Consider the following 12,950-nt stretch of genomic DNA (forward strand, 5'->3'; position numbering starts at 1 on the left):
TTGTGTTCTCTCTCCCTCTCTGTCTCTGTCTCTGTCTCTCTCTCTCAAAAATAGATAAATAAATGTCTTTGAAAATGGCAAGTAAACACAACAAAATGCTCATCATATCTGATCATTTGTTATCATTGGCAAATGTATATTAAACTACACTGAGAGAACTCCACTAAAATTAAGAAGGATGACGGGGGCATCTGGGAGGCTCAGTAGGTTAGGTGTCCGACTCCATCTCAGCTCAGGTGTTGATCTCAGGGTCTTGAGCTCAAGCCCCGAGTTGGGCTCCGTGCTGGGTGTGAAGACTACTTAAAAAAAAAAAAAAAAAAAAGATGGGGGTGACTGGGTGGCTCAGTTCGGTAAGCATCCAACTTTGGCTCAGGTCATGATCTTACAGTTCGTGAGTTCAAGCCCTGCATCGGGCTCTGTGCTGACAGTTCAGGGCTTGGATCCTGCTTGGGAGTCTGTGCCTCCCTCTCTCTGCCCCTCTCCTGCTCTGCGTCTGTCTCTCTTTCATAAATAAATAAACATTTAAAACAATTTTTTTAAAGGATGAAAATACCAAATGTAAGTGAAGAAAATAGAGCAACTGGAAAATCTTGGAAATCTTACATGATATGGATGGGAATGCTGCTTTGGAAAGCACTTTTGCAGCTTCTTCAAGCTTATATATACTTTGTATATGTTCATCCTATGACCCAGGAAATCCCACTCCTAGATATTTACTTAAGAAAATGATAACAGAAAGATTTGTGCTTGAATGTTCAGCAACCTTACGCGTAGGAGTCAACGGAAGTCATCCAAGTCGATAAATCCGTTGCACTGTTGCCGTGCGATGGGAAACCACTTGGCTAAAAAGGCACAGGCTGCTGAATCACACGACAGTGCGGAGGGGTCTCAAGTGCATTACGTTAGACAAAAGAAGAAAAACGTAAAAACTACACGCCGTATAATTTATTTTATATGAAGACTTAGAAGATGCTGATTCCGTAGTGAAATAAAGCAGAGCAGTGGTTTCCAGAAAATGGGGGAAGGAAATAACGACGAAAAGACGGCAGGAGACTTTTGGGGGGTGAGGAAATGTTTTATGTCACGAATGTGGCCATGGTTACATGGCTGTTTACATTCGTCAGTCTTACCAGATTGCACACTTAAAATTGCTTTATTTTATTTCACATATAAACTTCAGTAATGCTGACTAAGAAAAAAACTGAGTCAAGAGCCCGTATCTAAGCTAATCTCTGGCAATTAGAGTGGAATTACTCTGATCAAACTGCATGTATCAAGATTCACTCTCGGGTGGGAAAAAGCCGCCTTCCCTCGAGCACAAACCATCTTAAACCTGGATAAAATGGGGGTTTGTTAGTAGGAAGAAAGGTGGGGTTACAACCAACAGTTTCCTCTGCTCAGGGTCATAATGTCCTTATTTAAATTAGCCATATATAATCTTCATTTTGTAAGTAAAATCCAGCCTTTCATGAATAATCATCACCTATCGAGCCATTCCTGCCCACCAAAACTGTGTAGAATGTTACTGAAAAATAGCTCTCCCATTAAAGGACACATATGAAGCACATCCTCCAAGCTCGATGAGCTGGCAACTTACGGAAGAGAAGATGAAGCCCCCCACGAACGCCCTGTGACATTGTGACCGGCACATGTGGCATGTGACCTTCCTTCAACTCCTCTTTCCGTCCCTTCATATGGGGTATTTTGTTTTCTATCCTTGGCTGCTTAGCTTGTCCTTGTGGCTTTGAAGGGAGGACGTTTTTGGCCGAACTCGCAGAGAGGAAAGACGTATGCTGTTCTGCTCTTGAAATGTGTTTATTTTTCCCCACTACATATGTTTTGCTTCCTTCTCTAATGTCTGTGCTGAAATTGAAGAAGTCTGCCTTGCACGGGTGGTTCTCATTAAAATAGGCCTGGGCTGGTCCCTGTTTCTATGTAGATTTCAGGACCATGGCTTTTTATGGGTGAGTTACAGAGCCCTGCATAACTTGCGTGCTGCTATTCACGATGCATTACCCAGAGTTGTGAGAGAATTCAGGCCTAAATTGACAGGTCTGCTACGAGCTCACTTGAAACATCTGATATTCAAGTAAGACAATCAACTAGAAAAAAAAAATCGGTGCATTCTTCTAGATTCTTCAGGTCCTAAATACCTTTGGAATGTAGGTAATCAAAAAACAAACAAACCTGAGCTCATTATCTCTATAACCCTTCGCTTCATAAAAGCCCTGCCCGAGTTACAGATGTGAAGCTGTGCCCTGGGCGCTAAAGAAGGTTAACAGAAGACTCTGTTTGAAAAAAGCACTGGCTTTTAAAACCCTGTACCTAAACATATCGTCCATTATGTTCTAAAGTTCACCAACAATAAATTAAGGCTTTATTTATGCTAAAATGTCCACCTCTGCAGATTTAGTAGAAAACAAAAGCTGTGTACCCATAGGCACTTTGATTTTCGTCTTGGGAAATGTAAAAGCTAAACTTTCTGAAGAACTGTAATGATGAGCCTAACTTAGAAAGCTGTTGACAGCTGAAACATTTGGTGTCTCAAACAGTCTCGGTCAGAGCCCTTGCCCAGAGCACATGCCCACCTACAGAGAGCCGGGCCTTGGGGATAACTCAACTCCGGTCACTTCTGTTACTTAAGGCCTTTCTTGCCCCCAGTGAAATTCTCATTCCACTCCTTGAATTGGTCGTGCTTTGTCCCAGGACAGACTTGGAGAAAGTCTGGAGCAGAAGGAAAAGAGCTTCTCTATCCCAACACAGAGTTGAGTTTCCTGGATTGAGGGTGGGGAGGGTCTCTTCCAATAAACTTCCCTGTTTACAGCATCCTTCATCTGCACAATGACCTTCTGGGGAGCAATCCTAGCTGTGCTTTAGACCCTAACCTGGCCTTACCACCCACCTCTGTCTCTCTTGTTTTTCCATTTCATTTACACGCTCAGCTGGGATCCCTATACCTGTGTTCTCGTTCATATGTGTCTTCCCACCATGTCTTAGAATTTCTGTGGTTGTCATTAGCACTGTTTCTCCCAGTATTTCTGGTTCTCCTCCCCCCCGATAGGCACACAATGGGATCCCCCTGAAGTTAGGTACGACCAGATGACTCGCCTTAGCCAGTGGAATGTCGGTGGAAAGTTTAAGAGCCAGTGTGTGATTTACTTCTGTTGCTGTCTCAGTGAGTATGGAAGCATGTGTTGAAATGAGCCTCCGTCACTGCATCAGCTTGGACCCCTGAGTCACCAAAGTGAGTGGAGCCCGCTGCTAACTTATAATGATCAAGAAAGATACCTTTGTTGATTTAAGCTTCTGAGGTTTGGAAGTTGTTTGTTCCTGTGGTATAACCTGGCATGTCCTGATACTATGTCCTCTGCTGTGTCTGTGTTTTATTTTTCTGTTTCAGTATTGTACAACCTTTTCACATCCTGTATTTCACTGGAGCTTTCAGGACTTGGTGTGCATTCTCCTTTTATTTTATGCCTTATTATCCACCATTATTCTCATTGACTTCAACATCTACGCTTATGACCTGCCGCATCTTAGACCTGTAGTGCCTGCCTTCCTTGTCTTCAGAACTTTTTTCTCTATATTAGTCAGCATCCAGCAGGGTCGTATCCTGGAACTCATTACTGTAAGGCCTCCACGCCAAGGCTGAGATCACTAAGTCTGGCCTTTGTCCCAAATTTCAAACTCCTGGTCCGCCTACCTGGATTTATCTTGGTCAAGCTACTTAAGTGTTTCGTGCTTGTTTCTTCATTGAAAACTAAAGCTAAGAACCATACCTATCTCATAGGGTTGTTGCAGAGATTAAGTGAGATAGTGCACAAAGGCCCTCAGAGCAGTACCTGGCCCATTGCGAAAGCCCGATAGCTGTTAGCTCTAACGATTACCAACTGCTCTCTTCCATAGTCAGTAGATCTGCTCTCCATCGCTGTTGCTTTAAATATTTTGTTCTAACCCTGATCTTCGTTCTAATTCCTAATCCACTAAATCTAATAGCATCCTTTGACTATGGTCGACTCCTGTATTTTAACTCCGTAACTGCCAGCTATGGCTCCTCCTTAAATCACGTACTTTCTTAACCTGACATTGACTGTGGACACACGAATGAGCCCAGGGGAGGCCAGCGGGAAAAGCACAGAGCTGAGGCAGCCCAAACCTCCAGCCCACAGTATCACCTCGAGGAAAAGAATAATTATCGTTCTGGTCATTGAGATTGGGTGATTTATGATGTAGCAAAAAACCCACATACCTTCTGGTTGTGCGATTTTGAGCAAGTTGCTGAATCTCTCTGAACCTCTATCATTTCACTGGTAAAACGGAGATACTATTTACTTATCTTGCAGATGAGGATTAAGCAGCTGGCACAGTAAAGTGAGTGTTGCTCTCTATAACTTCCTGGGGTCCTTTCAACGGATCAATTGCACAGCTCCTCTTCCCAGAAGGCTTCCCCCACCTGCCAGGAGCTCTTTCCTCGCCTGGTTTTCTCTCTGAGCCGTCGCACCTCGTGAGCTCGCTCGTGTCCGAGACTCTATGATCAAGCACGGAAGACTCAACTCTCTGTCCGTCTTGCATTTCCAGCTGTTTCTCTCACGTCTCCACTTACCGATTTGATCATGTCTGAACTACGACAGTCTATGACACTCATTACTTCCTCTCCCGTTGGCTCACCTTTCCCATCTAACCTATTTTTTTTTTTTTTTTGTCATTCTGGGAGAGAAAGTTTTAAATCTCCAATTTCCTTTATTGTCTGTTTCCAATTAGTTACTAAGTCATGTTTCTCCTTTGAAATCTCACTGTATTCTTTCTTCTCTGTTCCCAGTGCCAGTCATCTATTCAATGTTCTCCCCACCTCGACCTCCCTTATGATCCTAGTCACCGGCCTTCCATGTCTCGATTCCACTCTTTCTAGTAACTGCCAGCCGATCGATTTTTCTAAGGTTTTGGCCTTGCTGTCTCTCTGCTTAAGAACCTGTAAAATTTCTACATCGCCTGTGTTTCAAGGGCAGATTCCTCACTCCAATCTCTTCCTACGCGTTGTGGTCCCACTGCAGTATCTAAACCTGTTTCCCGCTCCCCGCTAACTGCTCCATTCAAGAGGGGCCGCTATTAGCCCGTCTCCCACAAATAGATGCTGTGCAAAGCAGAAGATGCTGATGCTTTATTTGAAAAGTGAAATCGTGGCAGCAGAAGAGAGGAGGATGTGGAAAGAAGGAAGGGGAGAGGCAAGCAACACAGAGTGAGGCATTAGGTGCCGGTTCTGTTTCACGATGAGCCAAAAGGGGCTCTCGAGGGGCTCGGCGGTTGTGTGCACGCACTGGTCTCCTCTCGGCCAGCTTCGAGGAGAGGCTGGGCCTTCAAGTAGTGCATGGGAGAGAGAAGCAGGAGGAATTTCTGTCTGGCTCCTTTGTCTTCTATTTCTCATCCATGAAAATTCCGCCCATGGGGTGTAAGCTGCCCCCCCCCCCACTCCTGGGTTTCATCTGTCCCATTCAGGAGCTATTTTAGGTGCCAGAACTGGCACAGTGCAGTGGTTTCTGCCCAGACCAGAAAGTATAAGGAGGAGCCAGAACTCCAGCAATTGTAGAAGAGGCCAGAGTGGAGGGTCAAAAGCCATGGTCAGGGCGTGGTTGGTCCAGCACGGAAGGGATCTGAGGAGACCCACCAGCTCGTGTCCCTTACAGTCTGCCGGTGGCCCCACCCATCCAAACATACCCAACCTGACGCTGTCTCCTTGCTTGGACTATTCTCCACAGTCGTTTACTTTCTGTTCTGCCTTTCTGAGTCAGGCCGCTTCTTCAGTGACTGTTGAAGCTACACTCTTTCCATAAAGCTCCTTCCAACCGCCTATGGAAGACATCTGCTGTTTTGGTTTCTGTCCATTTTCTTAGGACTCGGTTCTCTCCTTGGGCAGGGGGTGATTTCCTATCGTGTAAAACATTCTTCCCCTTCCTCGCTCCTGATTCCTACCATGGAATGGAGGAGAAGGTGTCAGTGTCCCTTTGACCCCCACCTTGGGCACACACCATTTAAGCTCAGCCAATCGGTTGCTGGTTCCCCAGGATTTAGACTCTGTAGTCTGCTTCAGCTCTGCTGTTTGGGTGGGTGACCTTGGCTACGGTTCTGCTGCCTAGCACCTGCAACTCTTGGTTTCCATGTGGTCTGAAGCCTTGCCCTCCATGTTCCCGTGGATTCTGTGAATCTCATTCTCCCTGCCCCCTGATACCTCTCCAATTTCCTTGCCTGTTTTTTTTTTTTTTAAAGAGATGGCCACATATCACGAACTTCTTTTTTTTAAGTTTATTTATTTATTTTTGAAAGAGAGAGAGAGAGAGAGAGAACACACCAGTGGGGTACAGGCAGGAGAGAGAGAGAGAGAGAGAGAGAGAGAGAGAATCCTAAGCAGACTCCACACTATCAGCACAGAGCCCAGGGCAGGGCTTGAACCCACTAACCGTGAGATCCTGACTTGAGCTGAAGTCAGATGCTTAACCGACTGAGCCACCCAGGCCCCCCTCCTTGCCTGTTTTAAAGGTGGCCGGTATTAGCTTTTGTTGCTTGTAACTCAGGACCTTATTTATATCTAGTAGCTGACATTTCCTTCTGCCGCCTTGGGATGTTTATAGCACTTGAGATCATTTATGTCATATGTGTAGCATAATGCTTGGAACCTAGCACATACACAAAACTGCAGTAACATCACTACATAGTGTTGAAGACCACATTATTGTCATATTCAACAAATATTTTTCAGGTTTCAGGCACTGAAAATATTTGTCAAGTTTCAGCCCCAGGACTGTGGGGGTGTTAAGCCAAAACAAAATGAAGAGGGCCATGAGTTCCTTCTTCAATGTGAAAAATAACGTTAATAAAATCAACAGAACAGTCACAACAGAGCTTTCGGTACAAAGTATGTTGGTGGCACAAAGGAGTGAGCAGTCCATGAGTATGGGAACGATCATGGAAGGCCACCTAGGGGAGCAGATGTTTGAATTGGGTCTTGAAGGAGGACCAGGAAGTTAACAGGTGGGAAGAGGGATGGACGTCATTGGCAGAAGGAGATGTAGCTGAGCTCTGAAGGATGGTTTGCTCGGTGGGAAGTGGGTAGTTTGGAGCAGGTTGTGTGATTGCCAGCCAATTTTAAAGGCCATCTTTAATGAGTGTGAGCAGGAGTTGAGGAAAGGCTGGTCAGCACGGTTCTCCAGCCTCCTTCAGATGCCATGGTGCAGTCCTGGGCCAGGGGGAGGTGGAGATTTAAGTAGAATAAATGTGATAATGGATGTACAGCATGCTTTCAACACTCAACACATAGCAGCTGTTACTGTTATTGCTGTCATTACCGCTTCTAGTCGGAGATGCTCGTCTTCAGATTTTACAGCAGAGGAACACTGAGCCTCAGAGACGGCAATTGATCTGTCCAAGGGTCAAGTAGCTAATATTTTCTGTCCAAGAGTCAAGTAGCTAATAATTTTAGGGGCTCCTGGGTGGCTCAGCTGGTTAAGCATCTGAATCTCAATTTTGGCTCAGGTCACGGTCTCATGGTTCCTGGGATCTAGGCCCGCATCAGGCTACCCACAGACAGCTCAGAGCCTGCTTGGGATTCTCTCTCTTCTTCTCTCTATGCCCCTTCTCCACTCATGCTTGCTCTCTCTCTCTCTAAACATAAATAGAATTAAAACTTTAAATATGAATAAATAAATAAGTAAATAAAACACAACTTTATTTACACACAATCTCAGGACCTCGGACTTTCTAGTATCCAATGTTGCCTTCCAAGATGAACTACTATATCCTGGAAAGGATGTTTTGATAAAAGAATACTGTCCATTCCTACAACAAATCCCATTTCTTAGTCATTTCTTCTTCTTAATATATGAATATTGTCTCCATCACTAAACCATAGCCAGATTTACAAGTTATATAACTATAAATTGGCTTCTTGATGAAAAGTCTGGAGAAGGTATCACATAATGACAACAGATGGGGATCTGAACGCAACCATGGAGAAAAGAAGCGCTTGGAAAACTGAAAACACAGATCGGTGTAGAATGTTTACCTCCATCCAGAGTGAAGAGAGGGAGAACTTAATAAAAAACAGAAGGAAGCATCATTAAAGTGATAGTTTATAAGCATCTTCTTCCGAACCAGGGAGGATGACAATGACACAGTGACAAGTAGGTTTATAAATATCTATATCTTACTTTTCAGATAACTGGTGTCCAGCTATAAATTTGTTTGACCATTGAAAGCCCGATTTCAAAGTCTAACTTTCCTGTTGAAGGGTTTTATTGTTACAAATACCCAGCAGGCAAGGATATTCTGCAGGGGGTCCCGGGGACAAATGCTGTTGACTTGTCCTTGTGAACAGCTGTCTTCCAGACTCTCCCCAATTCGTCTTCCTCTTCCTTGATGCAAGAAAACACACACCTGCCAAGTCTCCTCATGCCTGATTCCCTGCCAAAATATTTTGAAAAATCTTTTTGGGTTTTGCTGCCACTGGTCACTATTTTATCTTAATCTCTACTTGGGTTTCAGGAAGATGTTCTCTCCTGGCTTGACTTCCCCTCAGGGTCCGCTGCACTGCTTGCATAGAAATAAGAAGGTGAATGATAGTTTATCTCTTCACGTGCGTCTAGCTGCCTTTTATAGGCATGTGCCGACAAATCTGCTCACCTTACAGTCTTATAGTAGCTGGACAATATTGCTTCCTCATCCACCCATGATGGTGATGACTGTAATCAAAGAAAATTATTGCTCAATATTTACTTGATGTCAGGCTATGTATGCTAAGAATCTTGATTCTCACTTTTGGGCATACGTCTTGTATTTATTCCCATTTCCAGATGAGGACAGTGAGGACAGGGAAGTTGAATCATTTTCCAACGATTATCCAGTCAAGTAAAATGTGGGAGCTGGTAGTTGGTTTCAGTCGGATTCTTTCAGTATTTTACCACTACGTGTTCTTGTGTGAAATTCTTGTTAAATTCTACTTAAATGTATTTTTTTTAATTTTTTTAAACGTTTCTTTATTTTTGAGACAGGGAGAGACAGCATGAACGGGGGAGGGTCAGAGAGAGAGGGAGACACAGAATCCGAGACAGGCTCCAGGCCCTGAGCGGTCAGCACAGAGACCGATGCGGGGCTCGAACTCACGGACCGTGAGATCATGACCTGAGCCGAAGTCGGACGCCCAACCGACTGAGCCACCCAGGCGCCCCTAAATGTATTTTTTTTAAGTAATGCTCTGGAAACTTAGATTTGCAAATATAAAATATTCTAAGTCCTTTAAGAAACCATTGAGTGAGGGCACCTGAGTGGCTCAGTCGGTTAAATGGTCAACTCCTGGTTCCAGCTCAGGGCATGATCTGAGTCTGAGCTCCGCATCAGGCTCTGTGCTGTCAGCCTGGAGCCTGCTTGGGATTCTCTTTCTTTCTCTCTCTCTCTGCCCCTCCCCTGGTTTGTGCGCTCTCTTTCTCTCTCTCAAAATAAATAAATAACTTTAGGAAAACAATTCAGCATCAGAAAGCAGATACTACCCGACATTCTCTGTGACCAGTAATGGGAGGTATGTCAGTATAAAAAGCGTGTGGGGGGGGCGTAGGTGGCTCAGTCAATTAACCTTCTGGCTTCAGCTCAGGTCACAATCTCACGGTTCATGGGTTCGAGCCCCGTGTCGGGCTCTGTGCTGACAGCTCAGAGCCTGGAGCCTGCTTCGGATTCTGTGTCTCCCTCTCTCTCTGCCCCTCCTCTGCTCACACTGTCTCTCTCTCTCTCTCTCTCAAAAATGAATAAACGTTAAAAAGTTTTTTAAAAAGTGTGTGTTAGGACTCAGTTTCAAGTGAGAAAAACCCAACTAAAAATGGTTAAAGAAAGAGGAAAGTTCATCATGTGGATAAAAAAGAAGGCTGAAAAGCCAAGATGGTGTCAAGGGTCAGTATACCACCTAGGCAGGGTCTCAGACAATGACTATGCTTGGCCAACCCCCACTGGGTAGTGGCCTTCGTGTGGGGGTGGGTAGGATAAGGTCAGGTCAAGTGGTACAAACAGGGTCTTCTTGTGGTAACCACAGAGCCATGGGAAGGCAATTCTCAGAAAGTATGTGGGACATAGATGTCCTGTACAATGGAAAAGCTAAGAAATTTCCTTGAGAAGCGATTTCTAAGAAATGTTGTCCAAGGTAAGGCCTGAATTGAATGGTGAGAAATGTTTTCATTTGACAAGGAAATTCTGGGCCAGGCATGATAGTTTCCTGACATGAGTCATAATTTTACTCGTGTGGTGGTTCCGTGCTCTTACAAAGAAATAGTAGCAATAGGACTTTGAAAAGTAAAACTTTCCCTGACATGCAGGCAGATAGAAGACAGAATATTTGAGGCAAAAAAAAAAAAAAAAAAAGAGAAAACTTTTGTGAGAAATACTGAAGGGAGGATATAATACGTGAATCAAAATGATCAAAAGTGAAATTCAGAATGAGTTAGAAAATCTTGCCAGGGTAAGATTCAGCTCTGAGGCAGTATTTATTTGATTTTATCTTGAGGGGCGCCTGGGTGGCTCAGTCGGTTAAGCATCCGACTTCGGCTCAGGTCATGATCTCACAGTCTGTGAGTTCGAGCCCCGCATCGGGCTCTGTGCTGCCGGCTCAGAGCCTGGAGCCCGTTTCAGATTCTGTGTCTCCCTCTCTCTGACCCTCCCCTGTTCATGCTCTGTCTCTCTCTGTCTCAAAAATAAATAAACATTAAAAAAAAAAAAAGAAATTTGAAACTGATTCTTGTGGAATAACTAGTTCATCAATCATGCTTAGCCATCTTAATAAGTTTCTATTTTTAATTTCAAAATAATCTGGCACAAGTCATGATAATTTATTTTTGTTAGCCACGCAGAGGAGAGCCTGGTTTTTCAGATTATAGGATATATTAGTGTAAGGCTATGTTGCCTATACAAAGGACTCCAAAACACAGTGGCTTAACTTAGACGATCTTGTATTTCCTTCTTCCATAACACAATCCAGGCAGCAAGCTGGCTCTATTTATCCTCTGTTCTGTTGCTTCCCCATCCTCCCTGAGTGGTTCGCATCTGTGGGATTTTAGCGGCACGGTGGAAGGTGTGAGGTGAAGATGGTGAAAAGGGGACAGACAGGCCCATCATTCAGGGCAAGGGAGTCTTCCTCCATGGGAAAGGGCCGGAAGGTCATACTTCGTGTCTGCTCACATCCTGTTGGCCTGAACTAGTCAGAGTCTGTTGTCTGTTGTCGACTGAATGTTTGTGTCCCCTCAAAATTCATATGTTGACGCTCTAACCCCCAAGTGTATTTGGAGATGGGGCCTCTAAGGAAGTAATTAAGGTTAACTGAGGTCATAAGGGTGGGGCCCTGATCCAATAGGATTAGCGTCCTTATAAGAAGATACCACAAAAAAAAAAAATTTAAAAAAAAAAAAAAAAAAGAAAAAATTCTGTGTCTCCCTCTCTCTCTGTGCCTCCCCCGTTCATGCTCTGTCTCTCTCTGTCCCAAAAATAAAAAAAAAAATAAATGTTGAAAAAAAAAAAAAAATTTAAAAAGAAGATACCACAGAGCTTTCTCTTTCTCTCTCTGTGCACGCACAGAGGAAAGGTCATGTGAGGACACAGTGGGAAGGCAGCTGTAGCTACTTATGATTTCCGCCCCCCCCCCCCCCCCCGACATCATCTCCACTTGATTTCTGGGAGACAGTGTTTATCTAATGTATTAGTGCCCTATTGCCGCTGTAGCAAATGACCACAAACTCACTGGCTTTAAACAACACACATTTATTATCTGACAGCTCTGGAGGTCAGAAGTCCAAAATGGCCTTTCATTGGCTGAAATCAAGGTGTTCTCAGAGCTGGTTCTTTCTGGAGACTGTATGGGAGAATCTATTTCCCTGCCTTTCTAGCATCTAGAAGCTGAAGCTGCCACATTCCTTGACTCACAGTCCCCATCCCTCCATCTTCAAAACCAGCAATGGCCACTTGAGTCCTTCTCATGTCAAATGCCTCAGGCTCTCCTGCCTCCTTATTTTACTCATAAGGGATTATACTGGGCCCACCCAGATAAACCAGAAAAATCGCCTCACTTCAAGGTCCTTATTTATACAGAAAAATGCATAGGTCCTAAGTCTATATAATTGAAAGAATCTTGATAAATGTTTATAATCATACAGCCAACACTTCACTCAGGACACAAAATGTTCATTACCCCAGACTCCCTTCTGTCCCCTTCCAGTCAGTGTTCCCGCTCTCCATGAGCAGCCACTGTTTTCTTCTGACCAGTTTTGACTGTTGCTAAACTTCACATAAATGGAATTATACAGTACCCTTTTGTGTCTGACTTATTTCACTTAACACAGTGTTTTAGGAATTCCCTCACGTTGTGTGAGTCAATGGTTCATTCTGTTTTATTGCCAAGTAATATTCCATTGTAAACTACACCACAATTTTGAAATCTATTCTCCTGCTGATGGACACATCGCATAGCTTGGTTCCAGTTTGGGGCTCTGAGTGAATAAATATATATATTTGTGGGGGAAAAAATCCTTATTTAATCACACCTGTGAGGCCCACGTTGTCATGCAATGGAACATATTCCAGGTTCTGACCACATCTTTGGGGTGCCATTATTCTGTGTACTTCTCCTAATTTGCCTACTTTGTCTCCTAGTCTTGCGACTCTCAAGCTGCCTAAGCCTAAGTCTCCTAATCACTTTATTTCTTGCCATGGGCCCTTAAGGAGCTTAGCCTATACTCAGCCTCCTTAGCTTTGTCCCGGATCAGACTCTAACACCAAAACCCAATTTTAGAAACTGACCTCTCGCCTCTTTCGTTGTAACCAAGCTCCCGGCTTTGTACTCCAGGCCTACTTCCTAGATCCTAGGGTGATGCTCCTGAGCCCGAGTCCCCGTCTGGAACCTCAGGTCCTTTAGAACTAAAGCAAGCCTCCAG

The sequence above is a fragment of the Panthera tigris genome, chromosome D3, assembly GCF_018350195.1.
Source record: "Panthera tigris isolate Pti1 chromosome D3, P.tigris_Pti1_mat1.1, whole genome shotgun sequence".
NCBI classification, from domain to species: Eukaryota; Metazoa; Chordata; class Mammalia; order Carnivora; family Felidae; genus Panthera; species Panthera tigris.